The following is a 10,709-nucleotide window of genomic DNA, read 5'->3' on the forward strand; positions in this document are numbered from 1 at the left end:
GCGACCTGCGCATGCGCAATTGTAAGCTCGGCCCGCGCTCCTGGCAAAGCGGAAAGGCTGCCGCCTTGCTGGCTCTGGGGCCTGTGGCGGCGCCATCTGGCGATCCTGGAGGTCGGGATCATGCTTCGGTGGCGGCGGTGGAGGCAAAAGTGAGAAAGGGCGAGCCTGGGCTGCATAGGGTGTCCCGGAGTGCAGAAGGAGGCTGCACGGGACCTGGAACCGGACCACGACCGGCACTGGGACCCGGTCCTAGGGGCACAGCCTCCCCGTCCTGTACTCAGGACACCTTTGAACCTAGGGCTGGGTGGGATCCCAGCTCCCAATGGAGGGCCGGCCTTAGGGCTACAGGGGAAAATTTAGATCCCTCCCCTGGGATCTGAGCTGGCATGAAACACAGGGGAGAGGAGTGGCCGCCCTGGCGGGGGGGATGAAATCTGGTGAGTGTTGGTGGCCTGCGGGGCACCGGGGGTGACCTCAGGACAAGAGGGAAGCGGCCAGGGGACAGTTGACGAACTTAGGTGTCATGTGCCTCCATGGACCCGGACCCAACAGGTACTGCTCCGGTCTGAATCGCAAGGGGTTGCTGCCTGTGTCCCCACTGCTCTTCCGAGTAGACCAAAAGGCGGAGCCACGGAAATCCCAGGGACAGCCAATTGGAACAGTGGGTGCCTGGGTAAGATCTGACATGATAGCGGGCGCAGGGAGGGAAAGGGTTATTTCGTGAACACCTCCAAGACCGACTTTAAGGAGAAATCACCCTTTCCAGGGGCCCAGAGGGCCTCAAGAGAGCTCGGGGAAAGCAGAGCCTACCTAGGACCACATGCACAGGACCGCTTCTGCAGGCCTGGGCAAGACTGGGCATTCACGCCCCAAGAGAAAACGGTTACCCAGGCAGTGCACTCAGCCCCCCAACCTCAGCGAAGGGGAACAGGACCACCACCACCCTGCAGCCACACAAAACGCAGTCCCTCCTCCTCTTGCCTCACCCCCTCAGGGCAAACAGTGGCCCGCAATGGCCCCTGCCAGCCATTGCCCACCCCTGCCCACACTTCCCCAGGAACAAGCCAAGCATAGATCTCCCTGCAAGAAAGGAAGGGATGGAGAGCGGACGCCAAGGGAAACAGCCTCTTCCTCAGCAGGCAAAGGCCAGGCAAGGGGTGCTGCCGCTCAGCCCATGTGAATCATGGGGAACGACCGATGGCGCACTGACACCAAGACTTGACTCCCTTGCTGGCAGAACAAATGGCTGGGCGGATGGGCACGGACGTCAGGCCTACCCAGTCACTAAGAAGGCACTGTGGAGAAGGAAAGCCTCACGCAGTGGATGCCCCCAGTGCTGACCTTGATGGAGTGAGAATGTTTTCTGGCACAGGCGGTTCATCCAGAAGAAGAAGGGTCCAGGCCCTCGGAGACCATGGAGGAAGAGGAAAGATGTGGGGGCATGGTGTCGGGGTACAAGCTGGCACCCCGGCAGGAGAAAGCGCTGTCAAGCACCACGGGGATGCCGCCTTGGATGGCTCAGCTAGCCAGAGAGGCCCCTGTGGAGGGACAGATGTGCTCCCTCCATAGTCTCTGCTTCTCTGCCCTCCGGCCTCCGTCAGAGAAGGTAGGCGTGAGCCTAGGTAGGGCATGAGGCCCAAGGGTGGCAGAATCTCCTTCCTGGCCTTCCCTGCACACCTCTCCCTGGCATCCAGAGTTCCTGGTGAGGTGGTGGTGGTGGTCGTCGGCTTGGCTGTCGTCTTCTTCGGGTGGGAAAGCTGGCTCACCTCCTGGCGGCGAGGATGTTCCTGCTCTTGCCGGTTTCAGGAGGCGTTCCCCCCCACCACCCCCCGCCCCCCGACCACGACGGAACCAGACCATCCCACTCCCAAGCAGGAACCCCACGGAAAACGAATGGCACCCGGCTCCCTGGCCCGAGCGGAACTGCACCAAGGGGCTCACCACGAGGAAAGGTGACTTCAAGGAGCCCCGAGGCAAACGGCGAACACGACAGACCGTTTACTCCCACTTGCCAACACACATACATATAATCTCCCTCCCTCTCTCTCTCTGTCCATCTCTCAGAAGCCACAGGCACTCAGGCAGGTCCCGACAGGGCCAGGCTCTGCGGCCGGCGAAGGAGGACCCCTGAGGACAGAGGGACACACGGCCATACGGGTAGTCCAGCCTTCCGAGTCACGGGCGTGAAGACTCTGGACTCTCGGGAAGACTCACATACACAGCCAGCAGGCGGCCGTGAGGTGGCGATGGGAGACCGGTCCATGGATCCCGCTGCTGCTTCCTGCAGGCTGCGACGACAGAGCCTCCTTCAGCCCGCTGAGCCCACCTCTTCCTTCTCCTTGGAAGCGCGGACGATCCCCTGGCAGGCATCCTGGAGAGGACAGGCCAGAGCCTGACAAGGACGCGCCCGGCCTGGCCGCAGAGGGCTCCCGCCATAGGGACGCGCCCTTGGCAACGGCCGCTGGCATAATGACAGCCACTTGCGCATGCGCGGTTGTAAGGCCGGCTGCCCGCGCCGGCCAAGGCTGTCTGCAGGCCATGGCGGCTTTGGCCTCGCGATCCGGCGATGGCGACGGGGGTGTCCACCTGCGGCGGCGGCGGAGGGCGAGACGGTGCTGCCTAGGGTGTCTGGGAGGGCGGCAGGAGGCTGGGAGGGAACGAGACCCGGACCGGACAGGGACCACGATGGGGGCGGGGGGCACCGCCTCCCCGTCCTCTTCTCAGGACCCCTTTGCGCAGAGCTCTGGTTGGGATCCCAGCTCCCAGTGGAGGGCCGGCCTCAGGGTGAGAGGCGAATATTGCGATCCCTCCTCCTGGGATCTGAGCTGGCATGAGACCCACTGGGGACAGGCGTGGCTGCCCACGTCGGCGGCGATGAACTGTGGTGAGCGGGGACGGGGCCTGTGGGGCACAAGGAGTTAGTTACCTGAGGCCCGAGGGAAGGCTCCAGGTAACAGTTCGCCAACTTAGGTGTCCTGTGCCTCCAAGGGCCCCGAGGGCCCACCAGGTACTGGCCCGGTCTTAATCGCCGTGGGCTCCTGCCTGCCCCCACTGCTCTTCAGGGTAGGGGGAAAGGCGCAGCCAGACAAGACGCAGGGAAAGCAAGTGTGACCTGAGCGGTGCCTGGCTAAGACCTGACAGCCCAGCAGGGCGCAAGGACGCAGGCGGCGGTGATTCCCGCGCAGGACCGGCCGGCTCCAAGACCGTCCTAGGGGAGAAGGCACCCTTTCCAGGGGCCCAGAGGGCCTCAAGAGAGCTCGGGGAAAGCAGAGCCTACCTAGGACCACATGCACAGGACCGCTTCTGCAGGCCTGGGCAAGACTGGGCATTCACGCCCCAAGAGAAAACGGTTACCCAGGCAGTGCACTCAGCCCCCCAACCTCAGCGAAGGGGAACAGGACCACCACCACCCTGCAGCCACACAAAACGCAGTCCCTCCTCCTCTTGCCTCACCCCCTCAGGGCAAACAGTGGCCCGCAATGGCCCCTGCCAGCCATTGCCCACCCCTGCCCACACTTCCCCAGGAACAAGCCAAGCATAGATCTCCCTGCAAGAAAGGAAGGGATGGAGAGCGGACGCCAAGGGAAACAGCCTCTTCCTCAGCAGGCAAAGGCCAGGCAAGGGGTGCTGCCGCTCAGCCCATGTGAATCATGGGGAACGACCGATGGCGCACTGACACCAAGACTTGACTCCCTTGCTGGCAGAACAAATGGCTGGGCGGATGGGCACGGACGTCAGGCCTACCCAGTCACTAAGAAGGCACTGTGGAGAAGGAAAGCCTCACGCAGTGGATGCCCCCAGTGCTGACCTTGATGGAGTGAGAATGTTTTCTGGCACAGGCGGTTCATCCAGAAGAAGAAGGGTCCAGGCCCTCGGAGACCATGGAGGAAGAGGAAAGATGTGGGGGCATGGTGTCGGGGTACAAGCTGGCACCCCGGCAGGAGAAAGCGCTGTCAAGCACCACGGGGATGCCGCCTTGGATGGCTCAGCTAGCCAGAGAGGCCCCTGTGGAGGGACAGATGTGCTCCCTCCATAGTCTCTGCTTCTCTGCCCTCCGGCCTCCGTCAGAGAAGGTAGGCGTGAGCCTAGGTAGGGCATGAGGCCCAAGGGTGGCAGAATCTCCTTCCTGGCCTTCCCTGCACACCTCTCCCTGGCATCCAGAGTTCCTGGTGAGGTGGTGGTGGTGGTCGTCGGCTTGGCTGTCGTCTTCTTCGGGTGGGAAAGCTGGCTCACCTCCTGGCGGCGAGGATGTTCCTGCTCTTGCCGGTTTCAGGAGGCGTTCCCCACCACCACCCCCCGCCCCCCGACCACGACGGAACCAGACCATCCCACTCCCAAGCAGGAACCCCACGGAAAACGAATGGCACCCGGCTCCCTGGCCCGAGCGGAACTGCACCAAGGGGCTCACCACGAGGAAAGGTGACTTCAAGGAGCCCCGAGGCAAACGGCGAACACGACAGACCGTTTACTCCCACTTGCCAACACACATACATATAATCTCCCTCCCTCTCTCTCTCTGTCCATCTCTCAGAAGCCACAGGCACTCAGGCAGGTCCCGACAGGGCCAGGCTCTGCGGCCGGCGAAGGAGGACCCCTGAGGACAGAGGGACACACGGCCATACGGGTAGTCCAGCCTTCCGAGTCACGGGCGTGAAGACTCTGGACTCTCGGGAAGACTCACATACACAGCCAGCAGGCGGCCGTGAGGTGGCGATGGGAGACCGGTCCATGGATCCCGCTGCTGCTTCCTGCAGGCTGCGACGACAGAGCCTCCTTCAGCCCGCTGAGCCCACCTCTTCCTTCTCCTTGGAAGCGCGGACGATCCCCTGGCAGGCATCCTGGAGAGGACAGGCCAGAGCCTGACAAGGACGCGCCCGGCCTGGCCGCAGAGGGCTCCCGCCATAGGGACGCGCCCTTGGCAACGGCCGCTGGCATAATGACAGCCACTTGCGCATGCGCGGTTGTAAGGCCGGCTCCCCGCGCCGGCCAAGGCTGTCTGCAGGCCATGGCGGCTTTGGCCTCGCGATCCGGCGATGGCGACGGGGGTGTCCACCTGCGGCGGCGGCGGAGGGCGAGACGGTGCTGCCTAGGGTGTCTGGGAGGGCGGCAGGAGGCTGGGAGGGAACGAGACCCGGACCGGACAGGGACCACGATGGGGGCGGGGAGCACCGCCTCCCCGTCCTCTTCTCAGGACCCCTTTGCGCAGAGCTCTGGTTGGGATCCCAGCTCCCAGTGGAGGGCCGGCCTCAGGGTGAGAGGCGAATATTGCGATCCCTCCTCCTGGGATCTGAGCTGGCATGAGACCCACTGGGGACAGGCGTGGCTGCCCACGTCGGCGGCGATGAACTGTGGTGAGCGGGGACGGGGCCTGTGGGGCACAAGGAGTTAGTTACCTGAGGCCCGAGGGAAGGCTCCAGGTAACAGTTCGCCAACTTAGGTGTCCTGTGCCTCCAAGGGCCCCGAGGGCCCACCAGGTACTGGCCCGGTCTTAATCGCCGTGGGCTCCTGCCTGCCCCCACTGCTCTTCAGGGTAGGGGGAAAGGCGCAGCCAGACAAGACGCAGGGAAAGCAAGTGTGACCTGAGCGGTGCCTGGCTAAGACCTGACAGCCCAGCAGGGCGCAAGGACGCAGGCGGCGGTGATTCCCGCGCAGGACCGGCCGGCTCCAAGACCGTCCTAGGGGAGAAGGCACCCTTTCCAGGGGCCCAGAGGGCCTCAAGAGAGCTCGGGGAAAGCAGAGCCTACCTAGGACCACATGCACAGGACCGCTTCTGCAGGCCTGGGCAAGACTGGGCATTCACGCCCCAAGAGAAAACGGTTACCCAGGCAGTGCACTCAGCCCCCCAACCTCAGCGAAGGGGAACAGGACCACCACCACCCTGCAGCCACACAAAACGCAGTCCCTCCTCCTCTTGCCTCACCCCCTCAGGGCAAACAGTGGCCCGCAATGGCCCCTGCCAGCCATTGCCCACCCCTGCCCACACTTCCCCAGGAACAAGCCAAGCATAGATCTCCCTGCAAGAAAGGAAGGGATGGAGAGCGGACGCCAAGGGAAACAGCCTCTTCCTCAGCAGGCAAAGGCCAGGCAAGGGGTGCTGCCGCTCAGCCCATGTGAATCATGGGGAACGACCGATGGCGCACTGACACCAAGACTTGACTCCCTTGCTGGCAGAACAAATGGCTGGGCGGATGGGCACGGACGTCAGGCCTACCCAGTCACTAAGAAGGCACTGTGGAGAAGGAAAGCCTCACGCAGTGGATGCCCCCAGTGCTGACCTTGATGGAGTGAGAATGTTTTCTGGCACAGGCGGTTCATCCAGAAGAAGAAGGGTCCAGGCCCTCGGAGACCATGGAGGAAGAGGAAAGATGTGGGGGCATGGTGTCGGGGTACAAGCTGGCACCCCGGCAGGAGAAAGCGCTGTCAAGCACCACGGGGATGCCGCCTTGGATGGCTCAGCTAGCCAGAGAGGCCCCTGTGGAGGGACAGATGTGCTCCCTCCATAGTCTCTGCTTCTCTGCCCTCCGGCCTCCGTCAGAGAAGGTAGGCGTGAGCCTAGGTAGGGCATGAGGCCCAAGGGTGGCAGAATCTCCTTCCTGGCCTTCCCTGCACACCTCTCCCTGGCATCCAGAGTTCCTGGTGAGGTGGTGGTGGTGGTCGTCGGCTTGGCTGTCGTCTTCATCGGATGGGAAAGCTGGCTCACCTCCTGGCGGCGAGGATGTTCCTGCTCTTGCCGGTTTCAGGAGGCGTTCCCCCCCACCACCCCCCGCCCCCCGACCACGACGGAACCAGACCATCCCACTCCCAAGCAGGAACCCCACGGAAAACGAATGGCACCCGGCTCCCTGGCCCGAGCGGAACTGCACCAAGGGGCTCACCACGAGGAAAGGTGACTTCAAGGAGCCCCGAGGCAAACGGCGAACACGACAGACCGTTTACTCCCACTTGCCAACACACATACATATAATCTCCCTCCCTCTCTCTCTCTGTCCATCTCTCAGAAGCCACAGGCACTCAGGCAGGTCCCGACAGGGCCAGGCTCTGCGGCCGGCGAAGGAGGACCCCTGAGGACAGAGGGACACACGGCCATACGGGTAGTCCAGCCTTCCGAGTCACGGGCGTGAAGACTCTGGACTCTCGGGAAGACTCACATACACAGCCAGCAGGCGGCCGTGAGGTGGCGATGGGAGACCGGTCCATGGATCCCGCTGCTGCTTCCTGCAGGCTGCGACGACAGAGCCTCCTTCAGCCCGCTGAGCCCACCTCTTCCTTCTCCTTGGAAGCGCGGACGATCCCCTGGCAGGCATCCTGGAGAGGACAGGCCAGAGCCTGACAAGGACGCGCCCGGCCTGGCCGCAGAGGGCTCCCGCCATAGGGACGCGCCCTTGGCAACGGCCGCTGGCATAATGACAGCCACTTGCGCATGCGCGGTTGTAAGGCCGGCTCCCCGCGCCGGCCAAGGCTGTCTGCAGGCCATGGCGGCTTTGGCCTCGCGATCCGGCGATGGCGACGGGGGTGTCCACCTGCGGCGGCGGCGGAGGGCGAGACGGTGCTGCCTAGGGTGTCTGGGAGGGCGGAAGGAGGCTGGGAGGGAACGAGACCCGGACCGGACAGGGACCACGATGGGGGCGGGGGGCACCGCCTCCCCGTCCTCTTCTCAGGACCCCTTTGCGCAGAGCTCTGGTTGGGATCCCAGCTCCCAGTGGAGGGCCGGCCTCAGGGTGAGAGGCGAATATTGCGATCCCTCCTCCTGGGATCTGAGCTGGCATGAGACCCACTGGGGACAGGCGTGGCTGCCCACGTCGGCGGCGATGAACTGTGGTGAGCGGGGACGGGGCCTGTGGGGCACAAGGAGTTAGTTACCTGAGGCCCGAGGGAAGGCTCCAGGTAACAGTTCGCCAACTTAGGTGTCCTGTGCCTCCAAGGGCCCCGAGGGCCCACCAGGTACTGGCCCGGTCTTAATCGCCGTGGGCTCCTGCCTGCCCCCACTGCTCTTCAGGGTAGGGGGAAAGGCGCAGCCAGACAAGACGCAGGGAAAGCAAGTGTGACCTGAGCGGTGCCTGGCTAAGACCTGACAGCCCAGCAGGGCGCAAGGACGCAGGCGGCGGTGATTCCCGCGCAGGACCGGCCGGCTCCAAGACCGTCCTAGGGGAGAAGGCACCCTTTCCAGGGGCCCAGAGGGCCTCAAGAGAGCTCGGGGAAAGCAGAGCCTACCTAGGACCACATGCACAGGACCGCTTCTGCAGGCCTGGGCAAGACTGGGCATTCACGCCCCAAGAGAAAACGGTTACCCAGGCAGTGCACTCAGCCCCCCAACCTCAGCGAAGGGGAACAAGACCACTACCACCCTGCAGCCACACAAAACGCAGTCCCTCCTCCTCTTGCCTCACCCCCTCAGGGCAAACAGTGGCCCGCAATGGCCCCTGCCAGCCATTGCCCACCCCTGCCCACACTTCCCCAGGAACAAGCCAAGCATAGATCTCCCTGCAAGAAAGGAAGGGATGGAGAGCGGACGCCAAGGGAAACAGCCTCTTCCTCAGCAGGCAAAGGCCAGGCAAGGGGTGCTGCCGCTCAGCCCATGTGAATCATGGGGAACGACCGATGGCGCACTGACACCAAGACTTGACTCCCTTGCTGGCAGAACAAATGGCTGGGCGGATGGGCACGGACGTCAGGCCTACCCAGTCACTAAGAAGGCACTGTGGAGAAGGAAAGCCTCACGCAGTGGATGCCCCCAGTGCTGACCTTGATGGAGTGAGAATGTTTTCTGGCACAGGCGGTTCATCCAGAAGAAGAAGGGTCCAGGCCCTCGGAGACCATGGAGGAAGAGGAAAGATGTGGGGGCATGGTGTCGGGGTACAAGCTGGCACCCCGGCAGGAGAAAGCGCTGTCAAGCACCACGGGGATGCCGCCTTGGATGGCTCAGCTAGCCAGAGAGGCCCCTGTGGAGGGACAGATGTGCTCCCTCCATAGTCTCTGCTTCTCTGCCCTCCGGCCTCCGTCAGAGAAGGTAGGCGTGAGCCTAGGTAGGGCATGAGGCCCAAGGGTGGCAGAATCTCCTTCCTGGCCTTCCCTGCACACCTCTCCCTGGCATCCAGAGTTCCTGGTGAGGTGGTGGTGGTGGTCGTCGGCTTGGCTGTCGTCTTCTTCGGATGGGAAAGCTGGCTCACCTCTTGGCGGCGAGGATGTTCCTGCTCTTGTCGGTTTCAGGAGTCGTCCCCCCCAACCCGCCCGCCCCCCGACCACGACGGAACCAGACCATCCCACTCCCAAGCAGGAACCCCACGGAAAACGAATGGCACCGGGCTCCCTAGCCCAGCGGAACTGCACCAAGGTGCTCACCACGAGGAAAGGTGACTTCAAGGAGCCCCGAGGCAAACCAGTTGCTCCCACCTGCCCACACACATACATATCCTTTCTCTCTCTCTCTCTCTCTCTCTCTCTCTCCCCGGGGTCAAAGGCACTCAGGCAGTTGCTGAGAGGGCCAGGCTCCACGGTGGGCGAAGAAGGACCCGTGAGTACAGAGGGGCACACGGCCATCGGGCAGTCCAGCCTCCCGAGTCAGGGGCGTGATGACTTTAGAGTCTCGGGGAGACTCACGTACGCAGCCAGCAGGCGGGTGTGAGGTGGCGATGCTGGACCGATCCGTGGATGCTGCTGTTGCTTCCTGGAAGCCTGCACAGAGCCTTCTTCAGCCCGCGAGGCCCAGTCTTCATTGCCAGGGGCTGCGGCCTGTCCCCTCTGCTCTGCAGCGTAGGAAGAGAGGCGCAGCCAGGCACGTCCCAGGGACATCAAGTATGACCAGAGAGGGGTGCCTGGCTAAGACATGACATCCCAGCAGGGCGCAAAGAGGGAGGGGCTGTTTTGCCAGCAGGACCGGCCCGCTCCAAGACCGACCTTGGGGAGAAGGCACCCTTTCGAGGGGCCCAGAGGGCACCGAGAGAGCTCGGGGAAAGCACAGCCTACCTAGGACCACATGCACAGGCCCGCTTCCGCCGGCCTGGGCAAGACTGGGCATTCTCGCCCCAAGAGAAAACGGTTACCCAAGCAGGGAACTCAGCCCCCCAACTTCTGCGAAGGGGAACAGGGCTACCACCACCCTACAGCCACACAAAACGCAGTCCCTCCTCCTCCTATCTCACCCCCTCAGGGCAAACAGTGGCCCGCAATGGCCCCTGCCAGCCATTGCCCACCCCTGCCCACACTTCCCCAGGAACAAGCCAAGCATAGATCTCCCTGCAGGAAAGGAACGAACGGAGAGCGGACGCCAAGGGAAACAGCCTCTTCCTCAGCAGGCAAAGGCCAGGCAAGGGGTGCTGCCGCTCAGCCCATGTGAATCATGGGGAACGACCGATGGCGCACTGACACCAAGACTTGACTCCCTTGCTGGCAGAACAAATGGCTGGGCGGATGGGCACGGACGTCAGGCCTACCCAGTCACTAAGAAGGCACTGTGGAGAAGGAAAGCCTCACGCAGTGGATGCCCCCAGTGCTGACCTTGATGGAGTGAGAATGTTTTCTGGCACAGGCGGTTCATCCAGAAGAAGAAGGGTCCAGGCCCTCGGAGACCATGGAGGAAGAGGAAAGATGTGGGGGCATGGTGTCGGGGTACAAGCTGGCACCCCGGCAGGAGAAAGCGCTGTCAAGCACCACGGGGATGCCGCCTTGGATGGCTCAGCTAGCCAGAGAGGCCCCTGTGGAGGGACAGATGT

The sequence above is a fragment of the Eulemur rufifrons genome, chromosome 4, assembly GCF_041146395.1.
Source record: "Eulemur rufifrons isolate Redbay chromosome 4, OSU_ERuf_1, whole genome shotgun sequence".
Lineage (NCBI taxonomy): Eukaryota > Metazoa > Chordata > Mammalia > Primates > Lemuridae > Eulemur > Eulemur rufifrons.